This window comes from Triturus cristatus, chromosome 6 (genome assembly GCF_964204655.1).
Source record: "Triturus cristatus chromosome 6, aTriCri1.1, whole genome shotgun sequence".
Classification (NCBI taxonomy): domain Eukaryota; kingdom Metazoa; phylum Chordata; class Amphibia; order Caudata; family Salamandridae; genus Triturus; species Triturus cristatus.
In genome coordinates, this window is record NC_140589.1 from 1541461107 (window position 1) to 1541477851 (window position 16745).

At 47.2% G+C, this 16745-nt stretch overlaps 1 protein-coding gene across 1 annotated transcript in view; it reads right to left on the minus strand.

Annotated features, from left to right (window-relative positions):
• Positions 1 to 16745, minus strand: part of TASP1 (taspase 1) — a 662603-nt gene that overhangs the window by 369759 nt on the left and 276099 nt on the right. The window lies entirely within an intron of this gene.

Consider the following 16745-nt stretch of genomic DNA (forward strand, 5'->3'; position numbering starts at 1 on the left):
TGGGGTGAGCTGCATGGTGGTGACCCCTCCTGTCTCTTAGCCTGCAGGTCGTGCCGTGTCAGTGTACTTTGGGTGACTGGTGGCCCTGTGGTGCCCAGTGTATAATTTTTTGCTGGGGGGATCCATATTGAATAGTGTGCTATAGGAACCCCCGATGCATACATTTGACCCTGTTACCCTGCCCAGTTCCTGTTTAGTGAGAAGCGCCTTGAAAAGCATGTATTTGTGTATTTGGTGCACTCAGTGGTGGGTAAGGGTGTGGGGGCAGAGATCACACTCTGAAGGCCTGCACATGGAAGAAAGATACCCCACAGTTGATTGCGACATATTTTTGGTGCAGGGGAGCAGCCTGGATCTTGACGTGCATGGTGAACCGGGCTGGGCCAATCTGGGATGCACTTCCGTGTTTGCCCCCCTTTTTAGCCACGGATTGGGTGAACCCCCCTGAGCTACCCGGGGACTCAGCGTTTGTTGAGCCTCTGAAACGCTGCCCCCACCCACAGTTGTGTCTACTGGGCCAGGGACTGTACATCATATACCAAGCCCACTGTCACAGGGTTACACTGGGCACCACAGGGCCACCAGTCACCCAAAGTACACTGACACGGCACGACCTGCAGACTAAGAGACAGGAGGGGTCACCACCATGCAGCTCACCCCAGTACCTGGACTGTGCCAGGAGACCGGCGGTGTAACATTTTTTGCTGGGGGATCCATATTGAACAGTGTGCTATAGGAACCCCCGATGCATACATTTGACCCTGTTACCCTGCCCAGTTCCTGTTTAGTGAGAAGCCCCTTGAAAAGCATGTATTTGTTACCTTGATGGTAGATTGCATGACCTGGGCAATGCTCTTGTACAGACGCAGCACCATTAGACAGGCTTCAAGATGCCCAAAAGCAATATAATGTCATCTCAGAACTGCTGTGTTTCCATGACTATAAACATTACATTGCTAGGGCACATGAGGAAGAGGGGCGACCAGGCAGGTTGTTGGCCTGGCTTATTCGACTTGAGACCTGGTGGGCTCCTATAACACACATCTAGATAGGAAACGGTCAGCCATTCTATTCCCCTGAAGTCATCAATGCCGCACTAAGGGACTTGTCCCTGGTGAACATTACAGCAGTTCCAGTTCCTGAAGGAATTGTGCAGGCCAGGGTATTGTATGAGGTGTATGGCCCTACTGAACTTTTGCAATTTCCTTATTTGTTGAAAATTTCTTTAAATGACATCATCACCTCTAGTACTTTCTCTGATGATTGGGACATTGAAACTGCATAATTTGCTTTCAGATTTAGAGCCATCAGCTGCATTTTCCAATGATAAATTGTATGATGGTACTACTAATTTTAGAGACATGCTCTGTTACCAGGATTATGGTCACCATTTTTTACATAAAGCTACTATCCCACACGTTGTTTATAATTACACACAATGGGAACACTGCCCAACATCGCACAGATTTTGCACAGATGGTTGCTTATTTTTCAGATTTTGAAGCATCAGACCCAGCCTCATATTACTATAGGCTTGCATCTACACCTGCAAAGAAAAATATGTTAACAAACACCAAGATGATATACTTTGCTTCCTTTATTTCCCACTCGCCTATACAGGGTTTCGACTTTTGTAAAGAACCATAGACACAAGATCTGTCTGGGGACAAAAGATTGGCAGGTTCAGGGAACAGAGGCCTTATTCAGAGCATGCCTCATACCACATCAAATGAATTTCCCGAACAAAACAGCACAACAAACTTCATGTCTTGGTATAGCAAAAGTAAAGGATTTGAACACACCACGTATTCCCGCATTCTCACGCTTCGAGTGGCAGCACTTTACACACTTCAGTGAGGATACACAAGATACCATGATACGTAATGGTTCTTTCAATTCATCAGACCCCAATTGGACGGGATGGTTGGTTTGGTCTGTGGACACAAACGGGTGTCAATCTAGATTCCTGGCTAACACCAAAGGGTTTAGCATCAATAGGCCTGATCAGCGGTACATACAAACAGAACACTCGGGTGGTGATGTCATATAATGTTGGGAAGTTATGCCTAGATTGGCTACAAACCTCAACACTCTCCCAGGTGAAACAACACTTGTCCCTTCTTTCTGATGACATGGATCTCGGGGATTTTTTTATTAGGCCTCTGGAATCCACGTCAAAAGGGTTTTTATACGGAATATATAATGGGCTGTGGAAAAATTCTCAACAGGAAGCTGCTGAGAGATTGTGCAAGATTGATAGGGTTAATTTTGAAAAGGCTTTGGCTGTGATTAACAACGGTATGACCACTTTATCATACAGAATTATTTCACTGAGCAACATAAAGTATTCAGCAATTGACATAATACTGCAAGATATGTCTATATTACAACATGGACAGTAACAATTACGGTCAATAGTAATAATGAGCTGGACGTTACAAACGTTATGTCTGGTCACGTGCCATGGCGTTACATCAACAGTACAATACTGTTTTCTGCATACGATCTAACTGAAAGACAGAGCATAATGGCACGCAGAGATGCAAAATATACCATATTGCACATTGAAAAATTAGACCAATTACCTTTCACTGTGGCTAAGACACCATCCACTGACTGGATACTCCATGGTTACATCACCCTACCGGTCACGTCTTTCCAATTCCAATATTGTCTCCAATACCAACGGGTAGGCAGATATGAAGCGCTAGAGGATGGTTATGTGCACAAGTATTTGGAATTACTGTTCAGGAATAAATGCAGGAATGTTTTTCTTAGTGGCTCAGACTGTAAAGGTGCTTTGAGTGTCTTCTTGGTTTGCAAAGACATTTCTCTCCCCGGGGGCATGCAATGCTTCATGGGCGAAACTGTCTTGTTATCTGAAGGGTTCCCTGCTTGCCGTGATTCATCCTGTGTTCAGGCTGCTCTCCAATGGGAGATATTTGATGCCGAATGATCAAGTTACTGTGGAATGGTGATGGTTAATTCTATAGTCACTTGGTGTACACAAGTACTGTTTCCACCTGCCCGCACAATTAGGGAGGCAGCGCTATGGCCTTCGATAAATGTTTCCAACATAAAATTGTATTCCCTTAGACGGTTTTACCATGTTCTGTATTACCCAGAGGCTCGAATTCATCCTCGTGTAATGTTGATGTCTGTCGATCTATAAAAAGCTTTTGACACAGTAAGGTGTGACTTCTTGTTAGAGGCCATGCGGCAGATGGGTCTGGGGGAACTCTGGGTTGGATGGGTTAAGCTGCTTTTCACTACTCTGACTTCCCGGGTTAAAACGGGCACCACCATCTCCCCTCAGTAAAGGGTGTACAGAGGTACAAGGCAGGGATGCCCGCTGTCCCCTCTTCTGTTTTCTCTGGCCACTGAGCCGCTGGCAGAGCTCTTTCGGCAGGTGGGTAAGGGAACTGGTGTAGACATTGAGGGGCAGGAACATATTATCTCTCTCTATGCAGATGATATTCGCCTTCACCTGCAGGATGGGTGCACGGGTTCTGCGGCAGCATTGGATCTTTTAGGGGACTTCGAAAGGATATCAGGCCTCCGGGTTAATAAAATTAAGACCCATGTGTTTCCTGTCTTTCCAGAAGCTCAGAGACCACTAGATCTTGCTCCAGATCTGGCGTAGTCACCTTCCTTGTTTCGCTACCTAGGTCTTCAAATCTTCCAGTCTCTGGAGGATCTAAGAGAGGACAATTTGGGGAAGGCTCTCTGATCCCTTGCCCCCTTTTGGCGCTTTCTTAAGCTGCCAATTATGGCTCGGATTTCTGTGTCTAAGATGGTCATGCTCCGGAGACTGCTCTATTTCTTTCCCAACCTTGCTGTGGGGGTACTTGTCTCTTGGTTCAGGAAGCTGGACACCTTGCTGAGCGAGTTGATATGAGACAGAGGGCGACACAGGGTGTCCCTTGAGGGACTTCGGTGCCTCCCTGACGAGGGGGGTCTGGGTGCCCCTGCTTTCTAACAGTACTTCTTGGCCTCTCAGCTTTAGGGGCTCACGCAGTGACTTAATGGAACTCACCAGGAAGAATTGGGAACAGTGGGGCTATCTGCAAACCTGGGTGCTCTACTGGCGAAATTGGTCTGTCCAGCAGTGGTGATCCAGCATCCGGTAGTGCTGCTGTCAGCGGCACTAAAATGTTGGAGACGCTGCATGTTGAGAACAGTGGGGACGCCATTATACGCACCGGTGCTACCACTGGTGAGGTTCCCACACAGTGACCCCCTTCACTTCTTTATGGCCGGCCAGTTATCGGCCTGAGCAGAAGCTGGGCTGGTGACAGTGGGGGATTGTTCCCAACAGGGCACAATGTTACCGCTGGAGGACTTGGTTACCCAATACGATTTCCCCCCAGGCCTATTCCTTATTTACAAGGTACTGACTGCAACATTCAAGGACCTGTGGCCAGGAGGACAGGAGGAACCCATGACCCATGCAGTATTGCCATTATTGGTTTCCCTGGGCACAGCCAGACATTTGGTAACATGGCTTTACCGTTCTTTGTCAGGGATGGTCTGCAGAACTCTGTCTGTGCTGCTGAGTAGATGGGGGATCTTGGAACGAGACATTACAGAACTGGAATGGTGCAAGATATTGGCAGTCTCTAGAAATATGAGGTTGAAATACACCTAATTTAATTATGTTCACATGACATATATAACCCCACTCAAAACACAGGCGGTCTACAGGGGTGAACTGCGCCCTTGCTCAAGGTGCAGACACCTAGATGTAGATTTTGTCCATATTGTTTGGCATTGTCCCAGATTGTGCACTTTTTTGAGGAACCGCGATTGACGCCTTGAACACCACACTGGGACGGTCCCTTCTCCGCTCCTTGGAAACCTGACTACTAGGGTTATTACCAAGACCAAGCACACAAAGGATAGGCACTAGATCTGTAGATCTGGCTTTGGTATTGGTCAAACGACAAATAGCGATGGCCTGGAAATTAGCCACCGGCCCAGGGATGGGAGCCGGGAGGGCAGCTGTGACCCAGTGGGTGAGAGCGGAGGAGAGGGCCCTGTTCAGGGAGGACACTAGGGGGCTGCGAATGCGGCCAATAGCGGGGCTCTGGACAGAGGCTTTCGAGACGTGGGAGCACCCGGATTGTGAGCTGGGGGAGCAATAACTCCAGGTGAAATTCCACGTTATACAATTCTCAGGACCCGGATTTTCAGGGCCGCAACCTGCAGACTCAAAATTCCAGGACTGAAGATATCGGCCCATTGTACTGCCGCAGGAACAGGTATTGAGGGCAACATCACAAGCCAGCATTTACCGGACCCAAGCAGCAGTCGAGAAGAAGCAAACACTCCTTCCCCGGAAAAATCACAAGCCTGTCCCTTACCCCTGCTACAGTTTGTGCCTGCTCAGAGAAAGCAGAAAATGTCAGTGGTTTTCCCTCGGAGCTACGGCAAGCTACCCGGAAAACGACCCGATTTTTACAAGATCCGAACAATTATTCTCCTTTCCAGGGATCATTAACTAATTCTTATATGTGGAGGCCAAGTTAGAGCAGAATGCTACTGTCTAATAATGCCCAGAGATAAATTTGCAAGTGACTAGTCACATTATAAATTGTTACTGAAGATCAAAAATCTCATCAAGCATACAAAGTTACCTAGGGAGCATATTGTTATTTTTGGAGACATAATGTTGAAGTTCAAGCATTTGGGATGTGGTACAAGAAACACTGCAGTTCTTTGTCAAGGCTCCATACAGTAAATAAAGAACAAGTTACTTACCTTCGGTGACGACTTATCTGATAGAGACTCTAGTCACAAATTCCTCACCTTAGAATTATCCCCAGGCGATAGACTGGATATGGAAACTGTTTCATGAGAAGTACCCCTGCACATGGTAGGTGGGTCATTCAGCTCCATGAGGCCTCATCAGGATTGCCCGCAGTGCTTGTATAGACACCACCCCAGTGCGCTGACGTCAGTTTCTTTTTCTGACTTTCCACGCCAGAAGCGTTTAGCCACAAAGAACACTGACCACTGGTGTGGAAAACTAGGGCCCTGAAAAGGGAAAACCCTGTACCTAGAAATCCATTGGCAGTTCAGGGAGAATCGGTGCGTAGGTAAGGAATCTGCGGATAGATAGAGTCTCTATTAGAGAAGGCGTCACCAAAGGTAAGTACCTTGTTCATCTAACAGATGCTCCTAGACGCAGATTCCTCACCTTAGAATAATTTCCAAAGCAATTCCTCCCCAGCGGAGGGTCTGCAAAATTCATTCACACTAGAAAGTCCTACAGGACCGAACAAGCAAAGTGCCTGTCCAAGCAGTAATGCTTTGTGAATGTGTGTGGAGCAGTGCACGTTGATGCCTGGCAGCTATCCAGGACCAGAACTCTGCATGCTAACGCAGTGATAGCAGTCAATGAGTAGAAGGTAGTAATGCAGAGCACAATCCATCTGGAGATAGTCCACTTCTGCATGGCCTTTCCGTTCTTTGCTGCGACATACCCCAGGAACAGTTGGTCATTCACTTGGAACTCTTGCATGTGGTCAAGGTAGAATGACAATGCTCTTTCGGGTCCAATCGGTGAAGTTGCTCTTCTTCCTTAAAGAAATGTGGCAGAGAGCAAAAGGTGGGCAGGGTGATGGACTGGCCTACATGGAAAGGAGTGACAACTTTCGGCAGAAAGGAAGCCCTAGTGCAAAGAACCAGCTTGTCTGGGTAGATGTTCAGGTATAGAGGCTTGGATGACGAAACCTGAAGCTCACTGAACCTCCGGGCAGATGTTATTGCCACGAGGAAGGCTGTCTTGATGGTAACGAGCCTGAGAGGACAATTGTGCAATGGCTCAAAGGGATTATACATCAGAAGTCAAGACCAGATTAAGGTCCCACTGAGGCATGATGAAGGGTGAAAGAGCAATTGGGCAATTTTTGGAAGTGTGCTGCAAACCTTTCAAGAACCTAGGTACAGTAGAGGATTTGAAGAGGGATGGCTGATCAGGCAACCGCAAAAAGGCTGAGATGGTGAAAGACTGCCATTTAGCCCAGAGCATGGTCCAGCAGGGCAAAAGAAAGGATAAAGAGAAGGAACTGAGAGAGGATAGCAGAAAGAGGGTCAACCTGTTTCTCTGCACATTTATGCCATAAACTTGCACCAACAGAAGGCATGTACAGTATTGGTGGAGGGCCGCCTGGCCGCCAAGATAACAGAACAGACTTCAGGCAGAAGATCGACAGCTGTCAACTGTCGCCGCTCAATCTCTTTTTTTTTTTACTTTTTATTGGCATTTTGTTATACATGTTAACAATATTATTGTAATCGAATACTCTTTTGTGCATACAATAGATAATAAAAATATACTATTCAGTGGTGCAACATTACATAATTACTCAGTATCCTGCCCCTAGGTGTTCCCAGTAGTGTTGTATATTATGACGTATACTCTGTTCCCTTTTCCCCCAGAAGTCACTCGCTGTCTTCCGACATCTGCACCTCCGGTGGGGGTTCACAGATGTCCCCACGGAATCTGTTCAAGTTTCCCCATATTCGGGCCCTTTTTTGGGGACAACCCCGGTGGATGAAGTCTGACTTCTCTGTGATCATCGTGGCGTCCATATCACAGCACCACTGTCGGTGTGTCGGGCCAGTCCTGAGCCCCAGCGCTGTGCTATATTACGCTTTGCCAATGCTAGTCCCAGTGTCACCCAGTTTAGAGCTGCGTGGTTCAGATCAGTGGGATCCCAAATATTGAGCAAACATCTCTTTGGTTCAGGTGGAACTTGAACCACACGTGGTGACCTGTGATATCGTGCGCAGCACTGCCTCCCAAAAGTGAGTAATTACCAGGCAGTCCCAGATCGTGTGCCAAAAGGTGCCAAAATGGCACCGCATTGTCTGAGGCAGAGTGGAGTGTTCGTCCTACCTAGTTTGTGTAGCAGGATGCGCGTGTAATAGATGCGATGTAGAACTTTCAATTGTACTAGTTTTAATGTGGAAGGTATCGCCACTTCCCTTGGGGATACCAGGGCTGCCTGCCAGTCCTCCTAATCTAGGTCACCCATGTCTGTTTCCCATCGCTCCTTAAGGGCTGTCAGGGGGTCAGGCTGATGATTAATTATTTTTTTGTATGTCAGGGAGATAGCTTTCTTACTTAGGTGGTCCGTGAGGAGTCTGTCTTCTAATGGGGAGGCCTCCGGGAGTTGCGTGGTTGGTGGAATCGCTGCCATGAGTGCGTGTCTAACATGTGCATATCTATAGGTTTCAGTCTGTGCTAGTTTGTAGGTGGCTTGCAGTTGTACAAATGGGATAACTTCGCCTTTTTTCCATACGTCTCCCACCCTGGAGATGCCTATTAAGTCCCATTTTTGGAACCCCTTAGTGTTGCACAATTTCCCTAGCTCTCGGGTGTCCCATAGTGGTGTTGCCTGCGTGATTGTTCCATTCCAGCCCAATTGCTCTCTGCGCCGCATGCCGGATTTGTAGTGTGTGAGCTGTGGGGCCTGTGTGTGTCGTCTTTCTAGATATATTATACAGTGCCCCCATGATCCCTTCTTTTTCGAGTAGATGCCTGTCCATACGATGTGCTGGGTCCTCTTGTGGCGCATGTAGCCACTGGTTTATCACAATGAGCTGGGACGGCCAGTAATACATTTGTAAATGTGGGAGAGCTATACCTCCGTCATACCAGCTTCATACTAGTTTCTTCATGGCAATACTCTTCCGTCCCATAACAATCTGGTTACCTCCGAGCTTATCATCGTGAAATAGGGGGGGACCGGAAAGGGAGTATTCTGTAAAATATAAAAAAAACTAGGCAGTGCCATCATTTTGAAGAGGGCTGCTCTTCCTAGTAACGTAAGTGGTAGTGAATGCCAATGTTTGACATTCTGGCGGAATCGGGTCAGGGGCTTCATAAGATTTTCTTCCGTGAAGAGTGCGATTTGAGGGGTAACGTATATGCCCAGATATCTGAATCCCCGTTCCGCAATTTGAATTTCACAATTGTGGGGCAGTCTAGGCGGGGGGCCGTGTAGCACATACAAAAGTGATTTCGACCAGTTGATAGTATAACCTGAGGCCCTGCCATATGATGCACAGATGTCTAGGTAAGCAGTTGATGGACCGTGATGGGGACGTCAAGTAAAGCAGCACATCGTCAGCAAATAATGATAGGCGATCCTCCCATCCCATTGTCCACCTCAGTCCCCGGACTACTGGGTCCTGACGTATCCAAGCCGCCAGTGGCTCTAACACTATTGCAAATAAAAGAGGGGAAATTGGGCATCCCTGTCTCGTTCTTTTCCCAAGAGGGAATGCCGCCGAAATTCGGCCGTTGGCCTCCACCTGCACCAAAGGTTTATTGTATAATAAGCGTATCCAGTTGCAGAAGTTGGGCCGGAAGCCTAGATGTTGGAGAACTGCAAAGAGGAAGGGCCATTCAACCATGTTAAATGCCATACAGGCATCCAGGGAAAGAATAACTGCATCTTCATCTATCGTCGATGCTCGAGCCAGGACGCCATGGAGTCTCCGGAGATTCAGATACATATTATGCCTTACGTCTTAATACAATTTGCTACTATGAATCGGACCGGAGGGAAGTTGAATTATTAAATAATGCCGCTCGTAGGCTTCGACAGTGCACATCACCTGCTGGGTTCTCAATCTGCTTGTGACCTGCGATCTGAGAGGACCTGCAACGACGCTACGCTGTATCCAGGGGGAAGGCTGTTGATTTCCTTACCTTCGGGACTGCGAGGACCACGGTGCTCAGCGCCTAATTCATTCGCCACACCTGGCTCCTCTTCCCGACCCCGCCTTCATCACCCTTACAACCCCTCGCGGCCCCCGCTTCGCGGGAGCCGCTCGTAGGCTTCGACAGTGCACATCGCCTGCTGGGTTCTCAATCTGCTTGTGACCTGCGATCTGAGAGGACCTGCAACGACGCTACGCTGTATCCAGGGGGAAGGCTGTTGATTTCCTTACCTTCGGGACTGCGAGGACCACGGTGCTCAGCGCCTAATTCATTCGCCACACCTGGCTCCTCTTCCCGACCCCGCCTTCATCACCCTTACAACCCCTCGCGGCCCCCGCTTCGCGGGAGCCGCTCGTAGGCTTCGACAGTGCACATCGCCTGCTGGGTTCTCAATCTGCTTGTGACCTGCGATCTGAGAGGACATGCAAGGACGCTACGCTGTATCCAGGGGGAAGGCTGTTGATTTCCTTACCTTCGGGACTGCGAGGACCACGGTGCTCAGCGCCTAATTCATTCGCCACACCTGGCTCCTCTTCCCGACCCGCCTCCATCACCCTTACAACGCCTCGCGGCCCCCGCTTCGCGGGAGCCGCTCGTAGGCTTCGACAGTGCACATCACCTGCTGGGTTCTCAATCTGCTTGTGACCTGCGATCTGAGAGGACCTGCAAGGACGCTACGCTGTATCCAGGGGGAAGGCTGTTGATTTCCTTACCTTCGGGACTGCGAGGACCACGGTGCTCAGCGCCTAATTCATTCGCCACACCTGACTCCTCTTCCCGACCCCGCCCCCTCTTGCCCTCCCACTCATTAACAAGGCCCCTCCCTAACGCGCAAGCGGAACGCGCGCGGGACGCAGCTCGGGGCGAAGACCGGGCAAAGAGCAGGCCGTTTGTGGCCGTTCGTGGACGGCCGTGGACGAGACGGGCCTCCACTCCAAGTTTGACTTTTATTCATTTAAGTGATACAAATACCTGTGCAATTGTGAGCTTATGTTTTATCCTCATCCGGCTGATAGCCGTTCACAGTAGCTGCTACGTTATTTTAGTGTTTTACCCTAACGTGATTTCTGGTACCAGCATCATTTTGTATTCTTAGGTCCTTTGTCACCTCCTCTGGCTACCCCCCTATTGCTTGCTCTTTACCCTTGAGGATGACTTCCTTAAGGTCAGGTAGGAAGATTGTGCAGGGTAGTATTGGAGGTCGTGTAACAGGGACTCTTGATAATTTTATCACAAGAGCAGCTCGGGTCCTTGAACAAGAAATTATTTTAACAGAAAAAAGACTGTCCTTAGAAATCTCAGCTAAAAGATCGTCCCTTGGTAACATCATGGCAGCCATTTCCCCCGTTTCCGACTTACTACCTAGTAACGTGCAAGGGTCGGCGGATATATCGGCACTGAGTTCTCTAGAAAATACTCCCGATATTTTAAATATTTCTGAACCTAGTGGCTTACCAACAAATACTAGTGTTATACTTTCACAGCCCACTATTGAGCAGTTACGCATAGACACCCCGACTTTGGGTAGAAAGTCTCAGTCTATCCTTGGGAAAAGAAAACGTGTGGGAGTGCCCTTCAAGGGTAGACGTGCAAAAGTGTCTAAACTGCCCAAACCTGCCAACTTACGTCATCCTCCCCATTCCCAGTTGCCTTGTAGCACTCCTCCTGTTGTTGGGAGTCTTTTGTCATCTCATTCTCCCACTATTCTGCCTAATGCCAACTCCCTGCCCACTGGCTTCTCCGAGCTTGTGGAGCAACTACTTAAATTTTTCTTCCTACCGTTATACGAGAGAGTCAATCGACTCTCTACCTCCATTGGGAAAATAGAAAGTATGGTGCTTTCTAACACGTCCTTATTGGAGAAGATTATAGCGACTCCATCCGGCTCTAAGATTTTACCAACCTCTGATATAGCTGATAAAACGGGGATTGTTCCTAATGGTATTACTTCTTTGGTTAGTGTACCCTCCCATCCCCATGTTCTTAAAGATCATGTTGTGGAAGTTTCCCACACACCTGTTAGCATTGTCACGTCCAATGATCCAGCTAGAAATGCTGTTATTAATAAGAGTAATATGACAACCAGACAGCCCATTACTGAGGGTGATGGTCCTTTCTTAAAACTTTCATGTATTAATCTCCCCCCAGAGTCGCTGCTATATACTGTCATCATGGTAGGTGTTCCAAGGCTCCCCCAGGCAAAGATCGAGTCCCATAGCGAGTTGAAGAACAAAGTAATTCACTGGCTAAATGGAAATAGGCCACTGCCGGCTAGATTATGTGCGGAGATCCTGACAGTACGTAGGGTGAGCTGGTTGGGCAATGGGGTTAAGAAAGTGGAGGGAGATTGTGTGATTATTAACTTTCGGGACCCAAGGGTGGTGAGTCATATATGTTCCCATCCTAACACTTCGAGTGTCACTGGAATAATTACTTTGGATTTGTCTTACTTCTACCCTTTTGTCCCACGTGTTATTCCCTGTGACATGTCTACTGGCTGGGAAAGGGTTAACAGAGGCTTTCGTCGTCAGCCCGGATTTGATTTTCATCTCCCACTGTCTAATTTCTTTGCCCCCTTGAATACTTTAGAAGGGGTTGATTGACCGTTATCTAATCTACACATTTTGGGTTGTGCGAGTAAGGCCTCTGCTGGCCCTGTATGTTCCGGGTTTGTAAGTCGGGGTGGGTCAAGGGGGGCACACTTGGGTTCGGGTGTCTTGTATCCCAACTATGCCCGTGTTTTACAAAATGTCCCCCTTAGAAATTCTGATTCCTTATTACCAGTTTTGGAGTGTCTAGATAATCCCCAGGGCACTAGCCCAGTCAACTCCAACCCATTGAGAACCGAGACGGTACCCCGTACCCGTTTGTCACATATCGACAGACCACCAACTATTCACACTGATCCTTGTGTTCTTGAGATTGAGTGTATAGGACCTGGTATTACCGTAACCCACCCAGTCATTTTGGGTTCCCTACCTGCCCCCCTGCTGGTTGACTCTACTAGCTCCCCCCTCTTACTTTGGGCTCATGGAATATTGCTGGTCTCCGTAGTAAAATAATAACGGAAGATTGGTCTGCTTGGGCAATTATCCACGATATCCTTGTATTTCAGGAAACATGGGCTGTGGACCCTATTTATTTTTCTGGGTATGTAAATTTTTACAAGGGGGCTTCTAGTGGAACAAGGGGCCGTCCTCCGGGCGGTCTCTGCATATGGGTAAGGCAAACTCTCAAGTACAGACTCACAGAATTGGCCATTGATAGCCCCGACATACTAATCATCTCATTGCAACGCAATGACGAACCTGACATCCTGATTATAAATGTATATAACAGGGGCCTTCCAGGTGGGCGTGGCACAAATACCTTTATACAACTGGATGGGTTTTTGGACACCGTCAATACATGCACTAATGTGGTAATAGTGGGTGATTTAAATTGTTGTTTTGAGCCTCTGCATATTGCTTGGGATTCACTCACATTGGAAGCGGATGCAATTTTGAACATCCCACCTCTTGATCTCCCCCCCCATCAAGAGGTGGACTGAATCTGCTATCCAGTGGATGAGTTTATGTATGGAGCGTGGTTTCAGGGCTGCCAACGGACGAACTCCATCGGATAAAAATATCAAGGAGACCTTTTCTGATGGTCGTCGTCGTAGCAGTAGAATCGACTATGCCTTAATCAAAGTGGAGTTTTGGTCCACATTATGCGATATGGTGGTTCTAGACCGCCCTGAGAGCGACCACAACCCTTTAGTTTTGAGCTTCTTGTTTTGTCCAGCCCATAGAAACAAACCATCAGAGATAGTGACTTCCGATGCCCTCCTAACTAACAACCAACGGAGAGTGCGCTGGGAAAAGGTTGCCATTGATAGTGTAGTACTCTCTGAGATCAGTTCAAAAGTCTCTTGTGCATTGGAAGACTTACAGTCTCTTCGGAGCCCTGAGGATGTCGCTGGTGAGTCTACTCACATACATGAAAATCTTTTTTCTGGCCTTAAGTCTCTTTTTTCCAAACCTTGCAAGGTCAAGAAATCACCCATTCTAAAGCCAAATTCTTGGTATAATAAAGCTTGCCACGAGTCTTATAGCAAATTGAAATTTGCTATTAAAACTAAAAACCAGGCTATTATTAGACTAGCCAGGGAAGACTATAGCACGGCTAAAGTTCTTGCCAAACAAGATTGGGATAATGATCACTGGAATGACCTTTTGGCTGCTAGTAAACAAAAGAATTTAACTTTGTTCTGGCATATCGTGAAGTGGGGCAACTCCCCGAGTACGCAGGTCCCTTCTAATCATGTACTCCCTGATATCTGGGTGTCGCACTTTGAGTCCCAGTTCTCGGATATTAATCTGGTCGAAGCGATCGCCCCTTCCCCTAATCGGGATTTGTCCACATCCCCGAATTTTAAATTCGATTGTGAAGAGGTTGAGATGGCTCTAACCAAGGTGCCTAGTGGCAAGGCACCGGGTATAGACTGTGTTCCTGCGGATCTCTTCAAATTCGATCTTGGCAATTGGGTGCCTTATATTGCACTCATGGCAACTGCTATAGCCAAGGGGGCTGCCATTCCCGAATCTTGGAAGGGCGCTGAGATTCTGCCCATCTTTAAGAAAGGTGATCGCTCCTGCCCGGGGAACTATCGCCAGATTAGTTTAATTGATTCTGTTCAAAAAATCATTGCAAGAATGCTCCTAGCAAGAATCCAGTCTTGGATCGAGCAGGAGGATATCATCTCGCCCCTGCAGGGTGGCTTCAGACCCTGCACTAGTACCATCGACCAGGCGTTCAAGTTTCAACTGATCGTCTGGAAAACGGTTTATCTATGTGGTGGTACTCTATATGCTGCTTTTGTCGATCTTCGGTCAGCATTTGACCTAGTCAATAGGACTAAACTTTGGGGGGCATTAGCGGAGCTGGGGATGCCTGCTGATCTTTTGAACATCGTCATCAGGTTGCATGAAAATAACTTTGCACAAGTTCGATGGGGGAATCAAGGGCAGGTTACCGATAGATTCAAAGTTAGTAGAGGCGTCAGGCAAGGGTGCGTCCTTGCGCCCACTCTATTTCTGTTATTCATAAATAGAGTCGTGCAGTATTTTTCTTCTACACCTACGGACGCCCCTATGCTGGGTGGTACCAAAATCCCACTCCTCATGTTTGCCGATGACACCCTACTCCTATCCCAGACTTTGTCTGGGCTACAGGTGGCTTTGAATGTATTTGCCAACTTTTGCTCTGACTTTGACCTGTTAGTTAATGTTTCCAAAACCAAATACATGGTCTTTAACAAAGGGAGATGTGTGAAAGGCCACGTGTTTATGAATAATGATTTACTTGAACGAACCAATGTTATGACTTACCTGGGGGTAGTCTTTGAAAATAAGCTGAACTGGAGGCCACAAATAGATGCCCTATCCCTTAAATTTGCCCAGCTCTCTGGGTGATTGGTAAAAGAACAAAAGCAATCCCAGTCGAAAATGATAGGCCCTCCCATTAAAATTTACAATGCAAGGATTAACTCAGCAATCCTTTACGGCGCTGAACTCTGGGGTTTTGCCGATCTTTCCCCCCTGGTTAAGGCGCAACATAAATTTCTCAGAAAGCTTACGGGTCTCCCCTGTTCCACTCCAGTGAAACCACTCCTGCTGGATCTTGGCTGTCATTCTTTTGATGACATTGCTAGGTTTAAACCATTGGCCTTCTGGAGGAGAATATGGACGGTCCCGGAATTAGGCCCTTATGCAAAGGCATTTCTGGACGTCCGTTCCATCTTGGGAGCCGGTAACATCATCTGGTTCAGGCAAGTTAGCCAACTTTTGGAATCTTTGGGACTGGGAATTCTTTGGACCGACCCGGCTACCAACCCTTTTCCCCCCAAAAAACATGTTAAAAGTCTTTATTGGTCAATGGTGTTACAAAAACATCTATCCTCAGTTTCAGCTGAGTCCTTGTCAGGCAGGTTTCTCGAGTATAAAAAAGTCCCTCTTTTAGAAGCTTACTGGGACATTATTACCAGGCCTAGCGACAGGAAACTTAACCATCAATTTAGGGTTGGCACCTTACCAACTAGCAGCCTCATGCATCAAGCCAAAATCCAGTCGGTAAAATACCGATTCGCTAATAGCTCCCGGTATTGAGTTAAAAATACCCAATCCCAATGCATCAACCCAAAAGCAAAAATCGCTATTTAAGGAATCCTTAAATAGCGATTCCTTAAATAGCGATAGCATTTAAGGAATCCCAAATTGAGATTCCTTAATTTAAGGAATCTCAATTTGGGATTCCTTAAATGCAATGCATGAAAGTTAAAAAATTAGCGAATTCGCTAATAGGGGGAGCAAATTACCATGAAGATGAACTGCACGGTAATTTGCTAAAAGTTTGAAAAATGCACTTTTGTGCATTTTTCAAAGTTTCATGTTGCACACACACATGCCCTTAGAGCATGTGTGTGTGCAACATATGTGCACATATCAATTTCAGGGGTGCAATAGGGTGTCATTTTGACACCCTTGCACCCTTGAAATTGCATGAGCAATTTGCGAGAACCTACTGGTACTCGCTATTTGCTCATGCAATCTCCAATTCATTCCTATGGGCCTGGAGGCCCATAGGAATGATTGGGATGGCATTCCTTAATTGCTACTCGCAATTTGCTAGTAGCAATTAAGGAAAGTTAAGGAATCGCTATTTGAATAGCGATTCCTACATGCATAGCCTTTTGCTATTCCTTATTAGCGATTCCTTATTTTTCGCTAATAAGGAATCGCAAATGGCATTGTTGATGCATGTGCCCCTTTAGCATTTACAAAAAAATGGAAGGGTGTGACCTGTGATTCCTGTAGCTGGTGTACTGACTGTGTAGATTCAGTAGGTCACATATTTTTTGCTTGCCCGGCCTATGCTGCCCCCCAGGCCGGCCAAATGGCTTAAACCTATATGTCGCACAATGGGAACTAGACAGGGGTTTGAGGCCCTAAGAATTCTGAGATTTGAT